Source organism: Protopterus annectens, chromosome 3.part0 (assembly GCF_019279795.1).
Source record: "Protopterus annectens isolate FY-2018-M chromosome 3.part0, PAN1.0, whole genome shotgun sequence".
NCBI lineage: Eukaryota > Metazoa > Chordata > Ceratodontiformes > Protopteridae > Protopterus > Protopterus annectens.
In genome coordinates this window covers 1,612,798,436-1,612,823,004 of record NC_056731.1, presented here as the reverse complement: position 1 = coordinate 1,612,823,004, position 24,569 = coordinate 1,612,798,436, and the positions used below count along the sequence as shown (strand labels likewise).

The 24,569-nt window shown below is 45.2% G+C and overlaps 1 protein-coding gene across 1 annotated transcript in view; it reads left to right on the top strand.

The window, feature by feature from the left end:
• Positions 1–24,569, top strand: part of VPS13B (vacuolar protein sorting 13 homolog B) — a 5,424,989-nt gene that overhangs the window by 1,856,726 nt on the left and 3,543,694 nt on the right. The gene's annotated exons all lie outside the window — the stretch shown is intronic.

Below are 24,569 nucleotides of genomic sequence, written 5' to 3'. Positions count from 1 at the left end.
GTACCTCGGAAAAATAAATGCCGAACAAGAGGGATCCCAGGACTGAGCCCTGTGGGACACCGCTTGTGACTGGCTTAGAGTCTGACATAGCTCCAGCAACTCTGACCCTGTGGGTTCTGTCCTTGAGCCAGTTTGCAACCCATCTTGTGACATATGGGTTTACATTTAAGCTGGTGAGTTTGTCTATGATGCCCGAGTGGGGTATTGTGTCAAAGGCTTTTGCAAGGTCAAGGTAGGCTGTGTGAACTGCCTTACCCTCATCAATGGCCTTAGTGACTGTTTCAAAAAAGTCGACCAAGTTCAAAAGGCAGGATCTGCCCTTGACAAAGCCAAATTGGGTAGGATCCAATGTCTGTAGGTCCCCAATGTCTTTGTTTATGAGTTCCATAATGATCCTCTCCATAGCTTTGCAGACCAGGCTCGTCAAGCTTATGGGGCGGTAATTTCCAGGGTCCGTAGAAGCACCGCCTTTGTGAAGTGGGACCACTGTTGCCGTACGCCACTCTTTGGGTACGTATCCTGTAGTAAGGCTGAGATTAAACAGTAGCCTTATGTGTGGGTTTAGTTCTTCTTGGAGTTCATGTAGCACACAGCCCGGGACACCGTCCGGTCCCATTGATGCTGTGTTTTTAGCTTTAGAGAGGGCGGCTCTCACCTGGGCATCTGAGATGTTAGGGAGGCTACATTCTGCTGGGATAGTTATTTCTCCTTTTAGGGGGGAGGGGGAGGAGAAATTTGCACTGAACCTGTCTGCCAGAATGTTGGCAATGTCAGTGGGTTCAGTGTATTTTGTGTCATTTTGGACTAACTCTGAGCATATCTGGGAGTTTCCACCCAGGTTTCTAACATAGCTAAACAAGGCCTTGTGATTGTCTTTTGTGTCTTTTGCGATTTTTCTCTCAAAGTTGGCCTTGGATGATTTTATGAGTGATCGTAGTTTTTTGCTAGTACTGACCAGAGATGCCTTCCCTTTTAGGAATTTTGCTCTGTCATGTAGTAGCTTCCTCCTCCTGTTGTAAAGTTTGTTTATGGCTGGGGTCCACCAAACCGGGCACCTGCCTTTGGGGGAATGGGTCTTGGTTTTATTTGGGATTGCATGATCCATGCATTTTTGAAGGTGCCCGTAGAAGGCTTTTGCAAAGGATTCAGCAGTGTGGGTTGTGGTTTCCACTGGCCAAGAGGCCTTGAAGGATACCACTTCAGTCTTAAGAAGTGTGAAGTTGGCTTTTGAGAAGTTCTTCACTGTGGTCTTTTGTGCAGGGGGTGGGGGCGGGATGTGGATTTCCAGTGAGATTAATTTATGGTCTGATCTTACCAAAGAGGGATATACTTCCGGTGTGGAGCATTTTGTCCCCATGTTTGTGATGATCAGGTCTAGTATATTGTCTCCTCTTGTGGGAATGGTGACTAGTTGTTCCATTGCATTTGAGTTTATGAATTCTAGGAACCTTTGGGCTAGGGTGTTGGGGCTTGAGTAATGTTCCCAGTCTATGTTTGGGTAGTTGAAGTCTCCCAATATGATGGTATTTGGAGAGATATTCATACTCTCCAGTGTCTTCAGGAAGGCTGTGTGGGGTTCCTGAGTTTGAGAGGGTGGTCTGTAGCATGCTACAAACTGTAAGGCAGTTTTGCCTATGGTTAGTTGCACCTGGATGGTCTCCGATGCTTCATGCGTTGCCACTAACCTGGAGGTGTGGGTATCTTTGATGAATATGGATACTCCCCCTCCTTTTGTGGTTCGGTCCAAGTTTTGGGGCCGGAAAGCATGATATAAGGTAAAACCTGATAGTGCTGGGGTGCTCTCAGGAGCCTTGGTTTCAGTCACTGCACAGACATCGATGTTCTCCATACTGAGGAGGGCTTCGAGGGCGTGCATCTTGAGGTTTAGACTTCTGGCATTGAGCAGCATTACCCTTAGTTTTTTTCCACTTGTGTTTTCTAGGGAGGTAGGTTTGTCATTTGAGCCTTGCCTAAAAAAGGCACTATGGGGGTGGCAAGAGCCTTGGCCAATATCCGAAGCCCAGGGTGACAGGTGCAAGCCATCCCTTGCGAGCAGCGTGGCTTGTCAAGCATGTCATCCCAAGCAGACAGACATTGGATTCCCCTAGAATGACACCAGTAATTAAGCCAATTGTTAAAACTGATCATTTTGTCTTTGTACTGTGGCATCATTCTTGGTGAGGGTAAGATGCTGCTCAGGGTCAGGGTCATACCGGCCTGAGCTACATAATCAGAGAGCTCCTCTATGTCTCTTTTCATGTAGTCCAGGGAGGTACGTCTCAGGTCGTTCACACCGGCATGTACAATGACTGAGTCACATTTGTACTTGCTGTGGAGTGACCTAAGTGCTTGTGTTATGTAGCGGATTCTAGCTCCCGACAGGCAGCTTACTATGACCTTTTCCTTGTTCAGTCTGGTGAGCGGGACATCAGTGTGTCTGACTATGGAGTCACCTATTACAAGTGTGTCTGGCATGTTGTTTGGCCTTAAGGGCTGTGACTGTTTAGCACACTGACTTTGTGAACTATGTGTTGCATGTGCTATGTCTTGAGGTGGCGGTTGCTTGGGTGTCTGCTTTGGAGGCCTCTGTTGTTTTGGTAGATTTTTAATCAGCGCCTCCAAGTATGTTTTTGTGTGTTTATGTATTTGGTTTGCAGTTGTGATAGTTCTATGTGAGACTGGGTTTGTGGTGTGCATGGTTACCTTCTCCTCCTGACTGGTCTTGCCAGTACTGAATTGAAAGAGCTCAGCCTCCAGTTTGGCTATATAGTTGCATCTCTCGCATATATTTGTATTTGTTGGGAGGAGGAGAGGGTTGTCTGTGTACATGAGGCAATTGTAACATTGCCTCAAGATTCCCAGATTCACCAGCTGAACAGGAGAGGACGCCAGCAACTGACCCTTCGACATGCTAGAAATAGTGAAAAAAATTGCTGTGTAACTGAGTCAGAAAGGATCTATAGGGAATTGCAGTAATAGCAAAGGTGTAAGCAAAGTACAGCGTGTCTGCACGTCGCTGCCCTCCGCCGAGCGTAGCTTGTACATCATATTCATTCAAATAGAGAAAAACATGCGGAATCAATGTAAGTGTAGTATTTAGAGCATCCGCCTATCAAACAGGCAGTCATGGTTTGAGCCCAACAATAGCACATATTATTTTCCATGTGGAATGAATGTCGCTTTGCCGTAAAACAGACATAAGAGTGTATCGCATGAGGTATTCAACTTAAATATAATTCAAGCAAAGTGGCACTGTCATAATGAATAAGGTACTAGTAAGCAGGTATAAGCACAAATAAGCAGCAGTAAACACATACAAGTACCAGTAAGCAAGTCTGAGTGCACTTGCACGGGTCTAAGCAGTGCCCAGCATAGGAAATGTATATAAGTATATACAGATATATAATAAATATATATATATATATATATATATATATATATATATATATATATACACACACACACACACACACACACACATATATATATATATATATATATATATATATATGAAGAAAGAACGATGTAACAGTAAAGCATACAAAAGGAATGAGAAGGGAATCAACAGCAACCCCAGTATTATATAGCGCTGTCAGCGTATGTCATATCCAGCTGGGCAGGAGTGAGCAAAGCACTGCTACTCACACCACAGGCAGGATATTACCAGTGGGAGTAACATTGTTGATTTGCTAAGTCTACTTTACACACAGAGGGTAGTCCCTGGTGAGACTACCCAAAAATTGATAGACCATTTGGCCTTCCGACCATTACACAAGCAAGGGCAGGTATGTTCAAGGACTGAATGGTGGGAGAGCCTGAGAATACATGGATTGGGACAACATACGTGTAGGGCCCGTAACGCTCTGGAGAGGGCAATGTGTGGAGGTGTGTCATGGCTGCGATAACAAATGGACAATGGATGGTATACATATATTTTGAACATGGGTGGGGTGGAGGAACTATGGGTATGAAATTATGGAGCCAGGCGTGCCAGGGTTGGATGGGCTGGTTCTAATTGGACCACCCTGTGGAGGTAAGCAAGTTCGTTATAGGTATATATGCGTACACACATGCAGACTTCAATATGTAGAAGTACATTCTCTGTAACGCATTAATTCCATTTGCAGACATAAATAACATGAATGTGCCCTTACAAACCTCGACAGTAGATAGAATAATAGGTTGTGCAGAAGAGGGACGGGACGAAACTGCTAAAACGCAGAAGTGTGTACAATGTCCGAAGTCAGTGCTGTGCTGTAAATAATCAAATGTGAAGACTTCCCCACACATGGAATCATTCCTGTGATCTGCCTGCTACGGCAATGCCAATTACTAAACCGGACTATTTGTAAAAGAAATATGCCGAACACATACATAATTAGGCTCTCGTGTTGCGTGTGCATTACCACATAGTCATACATATTAATTTATTGTAGTGTCATGTTAATGGGAGTAAGGATGCAATGAAGTATAGAGTCTAATCTTGACATAAACACATGCGTGTCCCATGTGGGATAACCCAAAAATTGTGAATAGTATTCTTTTGGTCGCTCACGTCACCAATGTTTGTAGACTAAATGTTTGGAAGTTCTGAGGATACGTGGAGTGAGTCAACCGATGGGATGGGTCTATAGGAGTAGGGAGTGGGCAATGTGTAGCAGTGTGGATACACCGCAAATCAGACTGGAGAATGGATGACAGCAATGTTAGGGAGGCATTGGGGTGTGTGTTTGAGGAACCAGGAGCCATGGGTATATGGGTATATATGCAAATGAAGCAGCACAGCAATAGTGTATTGGTTAGAGCAACCCCCTAACAAACAGACATTCCTGAACTGAATCCCACTGTATCACATACTATTTACCATCGGTAATCTGTACATGATCATATTGCGACATCTGTCCGCTGTATAACCTGCAAATTATGAATTGAAAGTTAACTGGAGTGAAGTGTCAGTGTCATAATTAATAAGGCACTAGTAAGCAGGTCAAGCATATGTAAACACCAGTAAACATGTGTAAGTGCATTTGCGTGGGGTATGTATTGCTTTAAAGACACACACACACGCACATATATATATATATATATATATGTATGTAGGTATATATATATATATATATATATATATATGTATGTATATATATATATATATATATATGCATATGTATATATGTATATATATATATATATATATATATATATATATATATGTGTGTGTGTGTGTGTGTGCGTAGATATACACAGATATACAGCTATGATAGGAAACAGCACACAAGAATGAAATATGTTCACAGGCTATACCAATGGAAGTGAGGAGCCCAAGCAAGAAACATGAAACATGTACATGACCTTCCACCCCCCCCTCAGCCGGACACGGGAAACATACCCACAAACAATGTAAAGAGTCCACTGCTCCCCAGACCACATGCAGGATACAACCAGAGGGGTACACAGTGCACCCATGAATTCTAATCTTGGAACACAGACTGGAGCGTCCCTTGCGGGACACCCCAAAAAATTGCCAAGACCAAAAGAAGGTGATAGACTGGCCATTCTGGCTGGGGTGTATACATACCCGGAATACAAGGGTGGGAAACCCTTATGACCCATGGGCTGAGACAATTGTATGAAATGGGTCCCGTGAAGTGGAGAGTGGGCAGCGTGTAGTGGTGTGTCCAGAACAGACCAGGACCCAGAGTAAGGATGAGTGCTGTTGAGGTGCAGGTGGGGGAACTATGGGTAGCTACTTATGGGTCTAGGTGTGCAGATGTTGGCTGATGTGGGCCTATATGGACAGCCCTAGGCATGTAAGCGAATGTGCTAATTGGGCAGAGGCGTCGCCCAATGAGCAGCCACACCCACTATGAGTCCCACTGCAGCAAAGTGTATTCTGTATGGCAAGGAACGGAATAACCAGATGTAGACGTATATATGTAGAGGTATGTGTGTGTATATCTACCCATAGCGACATAGAGATAAGCCTCTCCCTCTCCGTAGTACAAATGTATACATACAGAGACAGAATACAGATACATACCCACATATAAATATATACATATGCAGACACGCATAGACCCATATGTTGTGATATATCTATAGACAGCAAAATATAAATATATGTGTATGCATACATATACAGATATATCTGTATATAGTAGTGTAAATATATATATATATATATATATATATATATATATATATATATATATATATATATATATGTGACTGTAAATATACACATGTATATAGCTTGGATATGATACAGCAGTTACGAGTAACATATGTTCAGTGGCCGTGCATATGAAGGTGAGGGGTCCAATAAACAAACATGTAACACGTAGCATCAACCCCCACCCCCCCGCTAAGCTGGTGAGACTTACAGACACACAATAAAGGTAAATACACCACTGCATCCCAGACCACTGGCAGGATACTACCAGTGGGAGAGACCTGCCAGGTCTAATCTTGAAACATAGACATCGATGTCCCTTGTGGGACACCAAAATTTAATGATTGGAGGCAGTCCCGGTAATGACTTATCAAACCAGCCTGTAGATGTACACGGACCAGTAGGTTGTGCAAGCCTGATAACCCATGGGTCGACACAACATACGACATGTGTCCCGACACTGGGAGAGTGGGCAGTGTGTAGTGGTATGCTTATACCCCACCTGCACCCACAGTAAGGATGAGTGCTGTAGAGGAGTGGCAGGTGGGGGAACTATGGGCATGCAATTATGGGCCTGGGCGTGCAGGTGTTGGCTGGTGCAGTCATATTAGGACCGCCCTGGGGATGTAAGTAATATTCCGAAATTGGCACAGCTGACTCCCATACCTCCCAACCCCTAAGAGCATATGCACTGGATAGGACATAAACCATTGGGGGAACAAATAGGGACCATACCTCTGAACTGTCCCCGATTTCCAGGGATGTCCCAGATTTCGACTCGGTTTCTAACTCTGCCTCACTTAATCCCTCCTAAAACTAGTGACATTTGGAGGAAAGGTGGTGAATTACACATAATGAATAACGACAACAATTAAGAGTTATAAACATAATTTACCTCAGACAATGTGTATGCATTCATATGCTCTGAGTCTATCAATGTGTCAGGTTAATAGCACCAATAATTTAAATGTGTCCCTGATGTTGTTATGCTGTGTCACCGATGCAGTTTGTATATTTCCCCAATCGTATGAGAGGTCTGATAGGGACAGAAAGCACATATTCCACTGACAACCTTAGAAAGATGATAGAATATTAGGTATGCAGTAGCATGACTCGGCTGAAGGATGTTGGTTCCAAAACCCAATTACTTGTTTGTATTGAAGAGTGTCAGTTCCCATGTATTAGCCTGATGGGTGCAGTTTGTAAGAGGAACACACCAATAATATGAATCAAACTCTGGACAGGCCGCAGATTATGTACAGTTGAACGGCATGTAATCCGATGCAATAGGCATCACAAGGTAATATCGTAGTCCTCACTCCCACGCAGGGGCGTGAGTGTCAGATGCAAACACCAAAAGCAGTGCATTTGCAAGTGCGGGAGCAAGCGGGTGTAAGCCTGTTTGGCCGCCAGTATGCGAGTATTACACTGGTAAAGCAATGTAGAGGCTGAGTGTAAGAAACTGTAACCAGAGGTTAGCATTGCTTAGCACCACGCAAACCCACGCACACCCGCTCACAACTGCTTTAATGTGCCTTAATCACACCATATCCAATGGTCTTGTTCTGCCCCGCAGCAAAATAAACAGCTTCTGCAAGGCTCGAAACCAGAACCCTGCACACACAGCTATTGTGATTTACCACTAAGCCATGGCAGATATACAGACATTAGACCTTATCACAAACATATCATCAGCGCAGTCATTCAACAGTATAGGAAATGCATTCCATCATGTAGATGTATGTATGAGTGTTTATGTCCAGCATATAGATACATACATATATATGGATATATCAGGAACACCCCGGACAACAAAGCATTACAAAGGAATGAAAAGGGAAACACCAGCAGTGTCAGTTTTATGTAGTGGTGTCGTCCTATCTAATATCAAGACTCCCTCAGACAGACGTGTCAGTCATACACGCAAACATTTGTACATTGGCCATATACATCACTCTGTGCATGTTATTTACATTAAGACAACAGTTCCTGTCCAATCATTATGTGAGAACAGTAGTCTTGCAAGGTGCTGTGTGTGACATCATCATCATGATAAAGTTAAATGGGGTAACCATAGAGGGACTGGTAGTGTTGTGTGTACATTGGGGTCGTCCGCATCACGTGTACCTGGAACATTTAGGATTGTGTGTACATTGGGGTCGTCCGCATCACGTGTACCTGGAACATTTAGGAGTCATGTGCATACTAGGATCGTGCGCCTGAGAGACAGGGGTGAGGACAACTGGAGTATGTTGTGATGCATATTAAAGGGTTACATGTGTCCAGTGGACACAGATGGGAAATTGACAGCTATGTATGGGGTAAATAATGTTGTAGGAACCGATTGGCCTTTTGTTTCCGTAGGGTGAGAGTGGGATGTTGGGGATGGAGAGTAGGTATGCTTGTGGAGGATAGGTAGGGTAGGATGACAGACAAGACAGCATACACGGTTGGTATATGACACGTGGGGGGATACACCTCGGATGGGGAGGGGTGTTCGGCATTCACAAGCCCATGAGCCCCCATATGGAAACGGGATGGAGGTCCCTAGCCATGGGCAGCCACCACTGCACCAAAACAGCTGCAAAGGTGGCGGTGCTGGGGGCTGTCTAGGAGGGGCAGCCTCACCCTGTAAATGTGACACTCTGCCTTTGAGCTGGCGTATTTGGCCTCAAAACCCCTTATTGAGCCCCCTACGCACCACATCCGAGACTGTACGACAGCAGACATGTCCCTGTCTGGACCTGCTCCCAGGGGGGACAAACCCCATCCTCAGTGGAGGTACCACCAGAAGGCGGTGCAGAGCCAACCGAAGTGGAGGTCCAAGGCTGGGCCCCAGATGTGCTGGTGCCCTTTGCCATGGCCAGCTGAAGTGGGACAGGAGGTTCTGATGGTACCTCCAAACCCGTACAGCCTATGGTGTTGCAGTTTACACACAGATATAGCTTAGTAATAGTCAACAGCATTCAGGATTACTTACAACAGCATGCATAGATATGTCCATCAACCAAGCACAACAAATGGTATACATTTGCAGAGAGAGCACAACACATGCATATATACTGCATGACATCTGTACAACGTGTAGAAGACTTGTGACTGCAGCTTTGAACAGTGGCCCATTATTGTCATGTCACTGAGAACCCCAGACAGTGTCTGTCATACCACTCTTTCATGTGACATATGTCCAGTCAGGGATGCGATGGCAATAACACATCACTATCACCATGTACTGGCTGCAGTCCTCACACTATGCTCCTGCTGTTCACAGACGTGTGTTCAGTGAGTAACACAGGAAACAAATGGTTCCACACACTGACCAGTCCACAGATGGCCCTACAGATGGGGGTCCCTCACAAACAGAGCACTGTCTTGTCAGTTTTAAAACATGCAGAATAGCCATTACCACACACGCCTTGTTAAACAGGCAGTTGTCTCAATGAAGCATAGCTGTACTTACATGCTGTAGCCATGTTTGGCACATCGCCCTCCTGTCTTTAGGCTATTTCCCACTGTGTATGTTGTTTGAGGAACATCCAGATATCATCTGTGATTCATTTTACCAAACACCAGATCCAGGTACCACTCACAGTGACTGTCATGGGCAAACACCAACATGATGTTCCTAGATATTGTACTGTGTTTTTCATGCGAATGGCTATGGGAACATTATCACAGCTGTTCCACATGCAATCAGCTAGAGGAGGACTGCAATAGGTGCAGAGGCCATCACCCAAACATGACCATCACTTACAATACACAAGCTGCTGCTGACCAGGTGTACACCTCCACATCCACCAGAGTGTGTGTGGGAGGGACAGACAGAGACAGAGTACATCAGAAAAGGGCTTGGAGACTAAACCCTAAGCATCGTCTGTCATATACCTACCAGTACAGGGGTTCAAACCCCTGACTGACTAGTCATTACTATTACAAGTGCATGCAGTTACTCCATGTGCCACAAAGCTGACATGTTGGTGTGCTGTAAGAACATATATGTGTGTTGGTGTGCTACATCTGCAACAGAGATATAGTAGACATACATTAGGTGTAGCACACATGGCTGTCCACATGAACAGATGTCATTGTCAACACAACCACACTGTCTAATGGCTTCACATTGACACTCTTTGCCAGGCCCACAAATACACTCCCAAACCACTTAGTTTGCCACACTGCAGTAATGCACAGGTACTACATGCACCACAGGGGATATCCAGAGGTTCTATGGGCTAGGGTATGTGAACGTGTTTGACATCTGTCGGTATGCCAATGGCAGTTATACTGGGAGTGACTGTGGTTGTGAGCATCATACCCCACACGCAGACACAAGGAGCCAGTAGTGACATGCATGTGTGCATTGCTTCATGGGTGTGTGGTGGTTGGCTGTGCAAGGCTGGGTGAGGGGTAATCCTTGGCATCACGCCACCAGACAGTGGTGTGCAGTGTGGTACAGGGGTGTAGTGTTTGCAGTGTCCCACACAGATGGGTATTGTATGAACTGTTCTGACATCCTGGTTACCATTGTGTATGGCCATAGCTTTGTAATGTTTGCCATGTCTGTGTTTGATAGTCCTTGACATGGACATTGCCTGGGATGTGCATATCCCACAATAATGTACAGTGACATGTACAGGTGCACCTAGTTTGGCTGGCACATGTGTGCACAGACTGTTATCCTCCGATATGCCAATACTGGCCTAGTGTGGCAGAACCTGTAGTCAGCAGGTTGACCCTGCACTTGCATTGATAGCATGATGCAGGTATTCCCTGGTGTCAGTGGCATCGGTACATACAGGGCATATTTGTAAGGCATTGTATGGCCTCTGTGGATCACATTTGATGGCACCACATATGTTGCAGGCATCCAGTGGGGAACATAGTGAAGGCACATTGTCCGCAATTATGTGCCTATTGTACTGCTGTGCAGTGTGCTATGCCCTCTGCAGCCCACTGCAATCACACCATGCCTACTATCTGTCATCAATGTGCAGGGTACTAGTAACATAGCGGGATATTGTGGGCAAGTGTGTTTCTGTATGACACATGGGTTCAGGATGTATTCCGGGTAATAGTAGGGTTGCATACTTTGTTCACCAGGCCTTTTGCCAGATGTAGGGGTATGGCTTGCCAACACAGTCCCTTGGCTGACTAACATCTGTACTCCTCGTGAGATGGACATTGTGACATATAAGACGGACACCATATAGGAAAACTACAAAATCTGCTCCCCAACATGTCCGCTGGTTAGACACTCACAGCCACCTCCACGTGGCCTCTGACAGTCAAACACACACACCTGCCATGCCCTGGAATAAAACCCCTACCTAAGTAGTGTATCACACTACAGCATTACGCAGTTACAGCACGTGCTACGGAGATTACTGGGTTACAGCAGTCCCAGAGGTGTATGCCTAGGTGGGTGACATCAGCAGGATTGCCAAAGGTGGTCATGTGAATTGTAAAGAGTGTACATACTCTAAAAAGCATAGTTCCTGTCTCAGACAGACAGACATACACACGCACACACACACACACACACACACACACACACACACACACACACACACAGTTGGCATCTCTTGGACTAGAACCCCTACCTAACTAGTTTATCACACTACAGCAATACGCAGTTACAGCACGCGCTACGGAGAATACTGGGTTACAGCAGTCCCAGAGGTGCATTCGTAGGTGGGTGACATCAGCAGTATTGCCAAAGAAGGGCATTCCAAGTGTACCGCGGGTTGTACATGTCTGTTACCTGTGGTTAACCGCTGCTTACTGTCACGAAAACACAATTACACCTGCTTAAAAGTGTCTTATGCAGTCCTAATTGACAGTATCAATAAGGCTTGCAGGTCTGGAACCCTGGACCATGCACACTGAGGTCACTGGACATACCACTAATCCATCTAGGTTGTACACATGTTGCATGGAGTCTATAATGCACATCCTACTACAGGTATTCCACAGTACTGAAAACAAATGGGACAGTCCCTTTGTGTACCTATGTACCCGTACCCTTGAATGTACTGTAATCTGTGAAACAGCAAAGACAAGTCTACATCTGTACAGCTGTCATAACTACATATATATGCACCTACGGGATGTGTATACACACACAAACACACACACACACACATATATATATATATATATATATATATATATATATATATGTATATACACAGCCATAACCATATATATATATATATATATATATATATATATATATATATATATATATATATATATATATATATATACATACAACCATATATATATATATATATATATATATATATATATATATATCTATACACACACACGTCCGAATGCCCTTTGTGACACAGAAGGGTACCAAAGGAACTGACGTATACGCAAAACAGAGGCATCTCTTGTGTTATAACATTTAAATCATAAGCAGTTTACCAGAGAAGGGATGGTTGTTGTGTATGTGGAGTTTGGGGTGGGGAATGATGGCTAATGTAATCTACCCCGGGGATTGTGGAGTTAGGGAGGGGGAATGATGAGTATGGACCTACACCCCAGTGACAACTTCTGTGTCACTGCTCGACAGTGGCACAGGAAAATAATATACCCAACTGTAGTCGTGCTTGACTGTGTATTCTTTACCATTCCTAACTATGTAATACTTTGTAGACACCGGTCACCACAGATGGCTACCATGGTGTGCTAAAAGACATTACACGTGTATGCCTGGCTACAGGGTAGTTACACACACAAACACGCACACACTTGCCAGTATTGTGCATACACGTCTTGCCTTTGTAAAGGTAACTAGTACAGTGGTATGCAGTTGAGGTATGTGCCACAGAACACATACAATTACACCTACTGATTCCACGTCTGAGCTTGGTGACATCACAGGACTGATTACTTGCAGTGGGGATGGGGAAGAGAGAGGTATAGCGGTTGACAAGGATAAAGGCCAGTGCAAAAGGAGGTATCTCTTTGGAATGCAGCAAAACCCGCTGCCATGACAGGATGCAGACACAAATACACACACACAACCACACTGCCTATGCTGACACACACACTCAGACATTTGCTGTCACACACACAAACACACGCACACAGTTGCCAGTGGTGGGATCAGAACTCCTGCCTATCTAAGGATCACTATTACAGTGCTACGCAATTATGAGACGCGCCACAGAGATTACACATGCCAAGGCAGTCAGACTGCCCTTCTACAATTGAGGACAACAACAGGGAGACTGACAGTCACAAAGTACATAGCTGTAGACCTGTGTGTTTAAAGTAGGTGTCCATTGCAACCTGTATGCACACACCATCCGCAGGTAGGCCTGAGAGGTATAGTTGTACAACAGGAACCTGAATTGGAGTATGGCCATCTGTGGAATGGATAACTACTATCACTATACAGTGTTACAGTGGGCATGCTCATCCATTTAGTAGCACAGGGCCGTTTGGGATTTACTATGACTACAACTACACAAGGTTATACTGGGCATGCTCATACACTTAGTAACAAAGGGCTTGTTGGATGCACTGACTCAAATTACACAAGGTGGCAGTGGGTACGCACATACACTTAGTAGCACAGGGCTGTTTGGGATGCACTCCGATTCTAACCACTGAAGGCCACAGTGTGCATGTTCAAACACTTACATGTACAGAACACATTGTAATGGACTCCTATTGTAAAAACACAGGTTTACAGTTAGGTACAGCTTACCTGTCAGTATATATGCACATCATACTGGTTTACTACCTGATACCTGTATGTGGACTGTAAATTATATATCTGTGTCTGTGCTGTGTGATACACATGCATACATGTACATGAAGTACTGACGTATATATGTTATGTTTACACATTCATGCATGTGTGGACGTGACAGACAATAGGTTACCTGGGTCGCACAGGCGGATGCTACCTACAGCATGTGTCACACACCTTGCTGCCCTGAAAGGCATACATTGATAGCAGGTTGTGGACAGTGGAGCAGTGGCATGTGCAAGCTTAATGTGTGAGCCACCTTGTGTAATGGTACTGAGGTGCAGGGGTCAAGATAACCTCTCCCGCCTGTGTTAGTAGTTGTCATTATTAACTGGACTGCTACCCTAAGTATAGCTCACATTGGTCATATACACAAGTTATGCCGCTGTCCGTCACCTTGCATGGGGCATTTGCTACCAAGCACATTAATGCCACACTCAGTGATGTCATGGTATGGGTGGCAACTGCTATACCAAAACAATGAGCCAATGTCCTGCTGTTATTATGAGGTTGTCCAGTGTCTGTCATTCCGGGCTGTCATGACTGAATGACGAGCCATCAACAGAGAGCAAATGCATCCATGTTACACGTGTGTGTGGATAATACCTAGGTCACATTTACCCATATAGCCGCATTCCAAGGCAAATGTCCTACACACAAAAGTAACACCCTGACACCTACATGACAATTGCATTGGATGCTTTTACTAACCTGTGCTAGATGTGTGGCTTTAGTAATCCATTTGCTCAATGTAAAACCTACAATGGGGGAATACCGACATCTGTGCAGTGAGGAACACCTGGCTGAAGGCTGTGTAGTGCGCAGTTGCACTACCACCATATAAGTCAGATCCAGACATGTGGGCCATAAAAGTGGTATGGACCATACCAGGTGGTGGTGTACACATATTCGTAAAGGCTACTCACGTGTAAAGACCAGTACTCCAACATAAAGCATCACAGATGAGTCAGGTACAGGTGACAGTGGCAAATGCTACATTATAGGTTGCATCCTCAGATACATCCACCACCTTGTTCCCAGACTACCAGCACACATCCGTATATGGTATGACATAGTATAGTAGGCCACCAGATAATCCTCGATTGGTGGCCTGTATCTAGGCCTACATCAGCTGTGCAAAGTACCCATGTACAGACACAGCTGCATAATGTGTTATGCAATGCAATAATGCCACTGTTTGTAACCAGCTCAGTTGTACACATGCCACGGTCCCACGGATGTTGTCAGCATTAACATGGTCGACTGTTGCTGTACACCAGTAAACAACACCCTCATGGTTGGATATGACCTAACCATACCTGACCTGGATATGTACATCCCACATTGATACAACCTAAATTACATTACCATAGCTTTCATTTACCTTTCTACATACAGGTGGCTACAGTCATTACACACATGCACATGGCAGATAGCATGCTAACAGTACATAAGGTTCGATATCTATGTTGACAGAGGTAATATCCCCTCTCTACTGGTCACCCATGACACCTATCATATCATACAACACCCCATGTGGCGTGTATGTCTTTAGACATGTCTACCTAATGCAATGCCTGCAAACATACCCAAATAACAGGACCATAGGACCTACACAAGACCTTTATTGACAGAATCAGGGAAATCCAGCTCTGCACTGTATGTTCCTAAGTAGTCACAGGTGATATGTTCATGGCATGCACAGCCATGTGTGGCCACAGCTCCTACATATACCCCAAGTCAACAATTGCAAGCCATGCATGCTGTGTGCTGTCTGGACATTAGCCTTAGTACCACAATAACCAGTACATGCTGGGGTGAGATGTTTACAAGCCACAGACCTTGCACATGCTTGAATGAGTGTACTGCCTAGCTCTAATAGAGCGCATTGCTGGCACTCTTCCAGTACACATGAGGTGTGTGTGGCAAATATAATGTGCTCACTGTTGACCATTTTAGTGCCCTGGCTTTACCATGGCACTGTCAAGTAACAGTTTGTAGGAGCATGACATGGAATAATGCTGTGAGTCACGCTATGTACTGTTGTAATATATGTACACTTGGCTACTCGGTGAAAGTGGTGGTGTCGTACCAGTACATAAATACAACATCCATTATGGTGTAATGCTCGGCTATGTTTCACACATGGTGTGGGGAAGGTGTGGAATGTATCCTATTGACCTGTTAGTGCACTTACTGATGTAGACCACGTATGTGTACATGTATTACTGTTTGTGTTGATTCCATGTCTGTGCAGTGTCTGATGGTGACTGTTGTTTTAGTACATCATGCTGTTGCAATACAGCCTCACCATTGCCGACTGTATATGGTGATATGCTCTAAGTACAGTAAGCCGTACGTGAGATATGGACAGATGCTTGGACATGACTACTAATTGGTGGGGCTTCTTTGCAGATGAATAATTACTAAGGACAGCTCACTGGTGTGTTACAACCAGTCCTACAATAACCTCTGTACCTGCTAAGGTCAGGTTTTGTTAATTGAAGTGGAAGACTGACAATGTGGAATGCTGTAAGGGTAACACAGAAGGCAAACCCCATGGCACCTGTAACAGTAATACCTCCCCTGTGCATATATTGTGCATATATCAGCACAGTTGTCAAAGTAAAGAGTCAGTAAGTATTGTACCAGATGTGATAGTGCTGTACTGCTGTAGTACCTATCATGAGATAGGCAGGTGTTTGATTCACAGTACTGGCACGTGTGGGTGTGTGTCCATATATGTCAAATATGGTTGGGGAATATACCCCACATGTTACCACTCTCTTGAACACTGTTGTTGACACCAGTACAGAGTGAAGTGTAGAAAGAAAGGCATAGGCAGGTGGTTAAACCTCACACATGTAAAGTGTCTGTATGTGTGTGACATAGGTGTATATCTTTGTGAATGCCAGTGTGTGTGTGTGTGTGTGTGTGTGTGTGTGTGTGTGTGTGTGTGTGGCTGCCCGGTTCCTGGAGTGAGGCTGTATTTTACCATAGTGAAATGTTAATGCCCCTTCCCCCATCCACTCAAAGCAGTCTAGCATCCCTGTTGATATCATCAATCGTAGATGGGCATGCTAATCGCCTGTTAACATTTACACCCTGGGGTGTGACCTGTTGTTACATAGCCTACTGATGGACCCCTCTCCCCACATACACTCACTGCACTGCAATATCCCTGTAGATGTCCTCGATCTTAGGCCATTCCAACTACCTGTACATGTGTAATCTCTGTGGCGCGTCTTGTAATTGCGTAGTTCTATAATGATGATATGCACATAGGAAGGGGTTCTCATCCGAACACTGGCAACTGTGTGTGTCAGAGTGTGTGTTACTATGTCTGGAATCCCTGAGTGTGTGGGTGTCTGTGTTTGCATGCTGTCATGGCAGTGGGTATTACTGCTTCCCAATGAGAAGCCACTATTTCCACTGGCCTTTACCCTTGTCATCCAGCATACCACTCTCTTACCCACTCCCCACTCCAGGTAACTATACCTGTGATGTCACCAACTATGGATGTGACTGCTCTGAACACAGTAGCTTACTACACAACTATCATGCTCTTGGATCATTAGAACAGTAAACATAATTGAAACATGGGAGAATATAACTGTGATGTGGAAGCTACAAAGTGCATGCAGGTATTGTCATACTGACCTGTGGGCAGTCAACATGTACATATGGGACTCCCGCAAACACCACCTTCCCCCGGTACATGCAACTACACCTGAAAGAGGAAGGCAGAACATCAAGATCAACATGCTGTTAGTGTTGTTACACGATACATACTGTCACATGTACAAAATGCATTCTAAAACTGCAATACATGATATGTCTGCTGCCTGTCAACACTACTCAACAATATTAATCTACAATTGTCTACCTAGTATGTTCACCCTGTGCATCAGACCATATGAACATGTACCTGCACCGATGGTGTGGATGACAGGGATGCGGCACAGGCATCATCATATGCACAGGGTGATAATGTTTGCCAGAGGCCTAGGTTGCGCCATTGGATGGCATCATGCGTGTGTGTTAGGGCCTGTGATATCATTGGATGTGTGTGGATATTGTGCGTGTGTGTGTTGAGGTGCTCTACATTTGTTTCCAGTGTGTGGGTGTGTATGCATGCACACAGGTCTGGCATGTGGCTGGCCTACACAGGGGTAATTTTGACAGCTTCAGACTGTACAAGGCAGGTGTCACAGTTCACGGTGTCCGGCCACGTGACCAGTGCCTGACAGGGGTTGCACGGGCACTACCAGGCAGAGGTCCAGATTGGGTACCGTCTGATCACTCATGTCCACCGGAATCGTGTCTCTGTTGGGACCACCCAGGAACACGTGCATGTAGCCTGCTACCTCCACTATGGGAGCGGGCATGTGCAGTAGCATGTTCACGTAGACCTTCAACAGGTGATGTAGCTGGCCTATGTCCACGTGCCCGAAGGCTCACTCCCAACAGATGTTCCAGCACAGACAATCCACGTTTGAGGATTGACATTCCACAGTCAAGGACTTTTACCATGTCACTGAATCGTCTATCCAAAACATCTGCAAGATGATGTTGAGCATGTGCAAGTGCCTGGATGTTGTCAGTTAATGAATGGACAGCAGCCCTCTGAAGCCTCAGGCCATCTCTGTTTTGCTGTTCAGCACGTGCCTGTGCCTCCATTACAGCCTGAAACGTGTCTGGTGACTCCAGCTGATGTGCTTGGTCTCGCAGGGGCATGTTGGCCAGTGATCCTCCTGCGAGCAGCGCTGGGCACATGTCTGTGTGGGACATCACCAGTCTGTTGACTGGGATCATGGTGTGCAGGCACACCTTCCATAGTCACCACACTTCCCTGTTCCATACTACCACCCGCCAACTGTCCTTCCTCTATGGCCGGTGGTGATGGGGTATGTGCAGGCAGGGGAACTCTGTGCGAGGATGAGGGGGAGACAGGTGGGATGGCAACCAATGGCACAGATTCAGCCCCTGATAACCCTGCCTGTGCCTCATACTATCATCATCTCTGCTAGAGTCTGTGGGGACACTAACATCAGGTGGACTGCAGGAGGGCAACGCACCTATATCGGCACCTGTGAGAAGACGAGAACTGTACATTACATTTATACCAGACACAGACATAGACACACACACAGACACAGACAGACATACAGAGACAGACAGACAGACACACACGCACACACAGACATATGTTACATGCAGGTGATATGGCAGATGCATTCAGCTTAGACAATTATAGTTTCAGCTTAGGCAATTATAGTGATAGTTATACATCCCTGAGTTGCACACAACAGCATGCATGTGGTATAGTAGATGGCATGTACCTTACATAATTATAGTTGTGGTTAGCATACATACCTGTATTGTACCATTTGTGTTAGTAGCCTATGCCCCATACCTGCAACACAATGCATGCACTTTGCACCGTTGCACTGCACTGCCATGGTGTGTGCAATATACACCACATGTTAACAGACCATCGCTGACCTTTGTACATCTGCCACTGATGCTTTGTTTTGGCCACCTCCCCTATGTGTGAGGACATGAGCAGTAGGGTATGTCAACTGCATACTGTTTGCCTGAGCCCTAGCTTGCATATCTCCCCCAAAGCAGTGCATGTCTGTTAAACATTATTCCTCCTACCCCTGAGCTGAGTGTAGACATTGTGCATGTGGCTGTACACATGTTTGACATGGCTGTCCCTACTTTGCAATGGTTTACAGTACACCGGCATGCTGTGTGGCATATGACCTTGCCAATCACATGTAGTATGACATGTCTTCTGCTGACGTGTTGAATGACATGCATACATGTGTAACACAATGGTGTCCTTTCCAATTTACAGTACGGTAATGTTGTCTGTCCACCCTACAAATATGCAGGGACATACTGCACATTGAGCTGATGTGCATAGACATTGCAGGACATCATGTGGCTTAACAATTGCTATACAGTGTGAGCTACTGACACAGTTCATAGCCATGACTATGTTCACATATAATACATATCTATTGTGAAATGTGACCCACGTCACCGGGGTGTACACACAATAAACCCTAATGTGGAATGTGTGACACAGGTCACAGAAGGGTATACGGATGACACCCTTGCACATCTACAACGATATTACTGATACCTGACAACTATGCCCACACATGGCTAACTTACAAGTACTGTATGTCCCACATGCCATCTGTGTACCTCACACACATGAGGAGCAGGCATGACAGTGATGTCTGACACCAGCAAGGTGAATATACTGTATTTGTGGCTTGATGTGGATGTATGTGTATGTTGTGCAACACATGTATGTATTGGATACTGTATAGGTGAATGCTTCCATGTCGTGACACACTCCAAATGTTCAAGACATGTTATGTGGTGGTTTCATGTTATGCCTACACAAGCTGTGCACATGCCTGTATGATGTTTAGTGTTTCACACCTGCAATATCACCATTACACAAAGGCCATAGTTGTATTGTGTCGAGCCAATGTACAACAGGATGTACACACATGAACATCACTTCTACTGTGTGTTTTGCTTCATGTCTCTGGCCATCCTCCATGGCCATGTGAACACATGTTCAGTCCAGTGGTTGTGATGGCCATCTTATTTCACATGTCAGTGTTATCCCATATGACATACACCCATAGATGTCATATGCTCCACTGAGGACAGGGTTATGCAGACAAAGGGTGGTATGTATGGGATGTGAGACATGTTTTGCAGGATAGTTGAGCAGTGTTGCAGTCAGCCCACTACATGTCATGGACATGCCTAATAGCACATGACATTGTGTGACTTTCATAGCAAGGGTATATTCCACAAGGGTGTATCCTGTGGGCCAGGCATACTCCAGCTCCAACACATTTGGTATGTTTGCACACATATGCTCTCTGTACAGTACTGTTCGTATTCCCAACATGTGTAATGCTGATATGTAGTACTTGTCCCTACAGTGGAACACACCTCCACCATTGTATTCACTGTTGTCCACACATCTGGCAATGACAGTTTGGAAGCTTTAGTGTAGGTGTTTCATATAGTCTTCAATTGTTTCACATAGGTAAACAGTGTGATGCATTGCAGGTCTGACCAGTGTCCATTACCAGGACCACCATACATATTATTTGCAGGCAGATAGCATGCAATTAATATGTTCTGCGCATTATCAAACCTGGTAAATAACAATCTCACCTGACACAGGCTGCTGTCGCTGCAAAACACCAGAGGTACCTAAACAGGAGTGTCACAGCAATAAGATCATTATCGACACCTGTGTGGTAGGTACAGGGTGCAATGTCTATGTTAGCACACAAGCCAGTACAGTACAGTATAATATGGAGTATGCACATCTGTGCATACATAGAGTAGCAGACTATAGTATGTGGCAGGTGTGCATACATGCCCTGCATATGATGTTGCATTACATATTGTACAGTAACACATGTAACTATGTGATATATAGTTGTGTTTTATGTGCAGTAGTGACTTACCAGGCAGCTCCAGGCTCGGTGGTTGAGAGACACCCACCTCCACAATACCAGCTAAAGCATGTGGATGGAGGTCTGCATGTGTACCCAGGTTGGCCAGTAGCTCCTCGGTACGTGTGAGTGGGGGATGGGTGAGTGACCTCCACCTGTTGCACCTTGTTCCCTGGCGATTGCATTAGCACGCTGTTTCGCCCATCTTATCAGGTCAGTGCAGTGTTGGCGCACCTGCTGATAGGTGCGATTGTGACTGCCAACATCATTTACCCTCCTGCAGAGTTCCTCCCACAGGGCATCCAGCTGCTGTGCATCCTGTGGCACATGGCTGAAGAACGTAGTGTAGTTGTCGAGGAGGTATGGGATGAGGACCTCATCCTCCAAGCAGCTGTATGGCGGCAGTCTGCTATGTGGCATACCTAAAAGACATAACGATGGAGACAGGTCACAGTAACTCACAGAGAAGTACAGCAGTACAGTTGAACATACATGTGTATCACATTTATTAAGAATACAAATATGTCTTTGTAGATGTACTTGACACTAACACCACTGACATGTATAAGTCACACACATTTGACACCTACTGGTGACTTGATGTTATCGCCATATATGTGTGTGTCATGTGTTGACATTGCTGATACACCATGTGGATGTTGTCTTGATGTGGGCATGTCTGTTTGCCTCTAGTGGTGTCTTTGCCTGTCAGCACGTGCCTGGATGTGTTCACATTAATGCAATCGTCCTTAATGCTGTGTATATGCCACATATATCATCATAAATAGCCATTAGAGACATGACCTGTGACCCTGCAGACTTGCAAGCATGTATGTTTTTTGCCATATTTAACTAGATGGCACTGTACAGCTGTGTAGCATCCTGCCATGTATTGCCTGTGTTGCACATGTGTAACACATGGGACAGTAGCTAGCCTGATGGTATTTGCAGGGTTGGATATCAACTATAGCATGTATGGTCATAGTGATCTAGTAGGCTATATGCCCTGGGCCATTTATGAGCATAGGAAGACAGGTTACCTAGCTGTAGGCAACAGACAGGTAAGTTGCAGTGGACAGTTGAAGCAGTGCCACAGAACTGATACACATGGTTACTGATATATTTTGCATGCGGTCATCACACCATGTCACAGAGAGGGACGATGTGCAGCTTCGCTGGACAGGGAAACATAGTATGGTAAGAGTATGTCAAGTGTATGGGACAGGGATCTGTCAGGCATGTTGTGATCCTTGTACTAGAAAGGTGGATGTCCATGACGTATGTGTTTATTTGGGATCAGGATGTGTTAAGTGTGGCATGTCCAACACCTCTGGGTTGGACATGGCTTTATTCAGGGTAGGCTGCATGCTACATAGTGCAGCTAGGTATTGTGAAGGGCAATGTAGGCCATCTACACATGGGCAATAACCCTTAAAGGAAATATGTGATCTATTATGGGTCACATGGGTGTTGAGTATGGCTGAGCAGTTATCTCTGTATTCCTGGATGTCACCCTGTCATGATTAGGGGTGCCACATACGATTACCTGTCTTTTGTGGTGACGTAACTATCAAAGGGAAGTACTGTCCAGCTGCATCCCATACACACAGTTGCCATTATGTTGACCGCTGCCTAGGTGGTAGTTAATGGGTCAGGGTTTGTAACATAGGGGATGACAGTGCAATACTTAGCTGTCAGATTGTGGCCATACATCACACACCACACATCTGACAGACTAAGGCCCTTTTGTATGTTGAAGGCAGCACACAGTGAGTCAACTATTGCTCCTAGTTCATAGTCATTTTCAAACATCAGTAGGCTGATGCCTTCTGTGTTAGTCTATGTGGTATAGATAACAAAGAGGGGGAGTACCAGAAATGACCCCTGTATTACTGTGGCTGGCACTGGTTTTATGTGCGTGTATTCGTCAGACACCTTCTGTAGTGTGGGTTCTGCCAGCGGTCCAGTTGCCAACCACTCCTGTGACATAGAAATATACACCTAGTTTACTGAGTGTAGCTGGAACACAGTATGGGCGATGGTGTCCTACGACCTGGCAAGGTCATGATATGCAGTGTGAATCAACCCTACTGTCATCTACATCTGTACCAGGTACATCAGTTACGTTGACCACCGTTCATGGCCGTACAGACCAGACTCAGCAGGGTAATTGTGCACTATGTCCCATTATCAATGGTGTCTCCCTCTTTGTGGGGTGTGATAACTGTTGCTGTGCACCATTCGGTGTGTACACAGCCTGACATGGAGTTATGATTGAGCATGATGTGTATGTGGATAGCTGAATGTTCTTACATTTGTGTAGGATACACCTTGGGATGTTGACAGGTCACATGAAAGCTGTATGTATGGCATTAGAGAGTGCAGCTTATACCTGCATAGTTAGTACAGGGGCCCTGTAGTGTACATGGATATATTACTAAGTGTACCTGTTGGGGGTGGGAGGAGGTGGGAGTGGATTTAGGTTCTCCGAGACCCTATCTGGATGAACGGGTGCTATTTCTGTAGGTGCAGTACTTCCCATGCCATAGTGCTGTGCATAATGTGTGGCTGATTGGGTTTCACTGTAGCTGTGCGTGGTTTTATATGGTGTATCTGCATCTTACTGAGGCTGACCAGAGATAACCTACACTCATGTGTGTTCACTCTTGCAACAGTTACTACCTTCTGTGGTACAGTTTAAAGCATGGTACCACCAGTTTGCCTACTTGTTTGTGTTGAGTTGACTCCTGGTTCTGTTTCAGTGGCACAATCACTGCACATATGTTACTGCTTAAGGATCATTTGTGTAGGATTCAGCATTTGCACATGCATTGTCCATCTGCATGGGTGCCATGGCACTCACCACTCTGCTCTTAGGAAACATAACATTGGCATTGGAGACTAACTATGTGTAGCATACTGTTAGCCCTGTTTGTGTGACTACTGTGATCCAGGTCAGTGGGGTCATTGGAATCCAACATGCATTGAGCGGAGGTGTTGGTACATGAGGAGTCTTCCCAGTTCATAATGGAATAGTTGAGAGTAGCCAGTATTATGGTTCTGCCTCAGACCTAATCTTCCCCATTACAGCACATTATGACAGTTGGGAAGACCGCGGCCTGGTGGG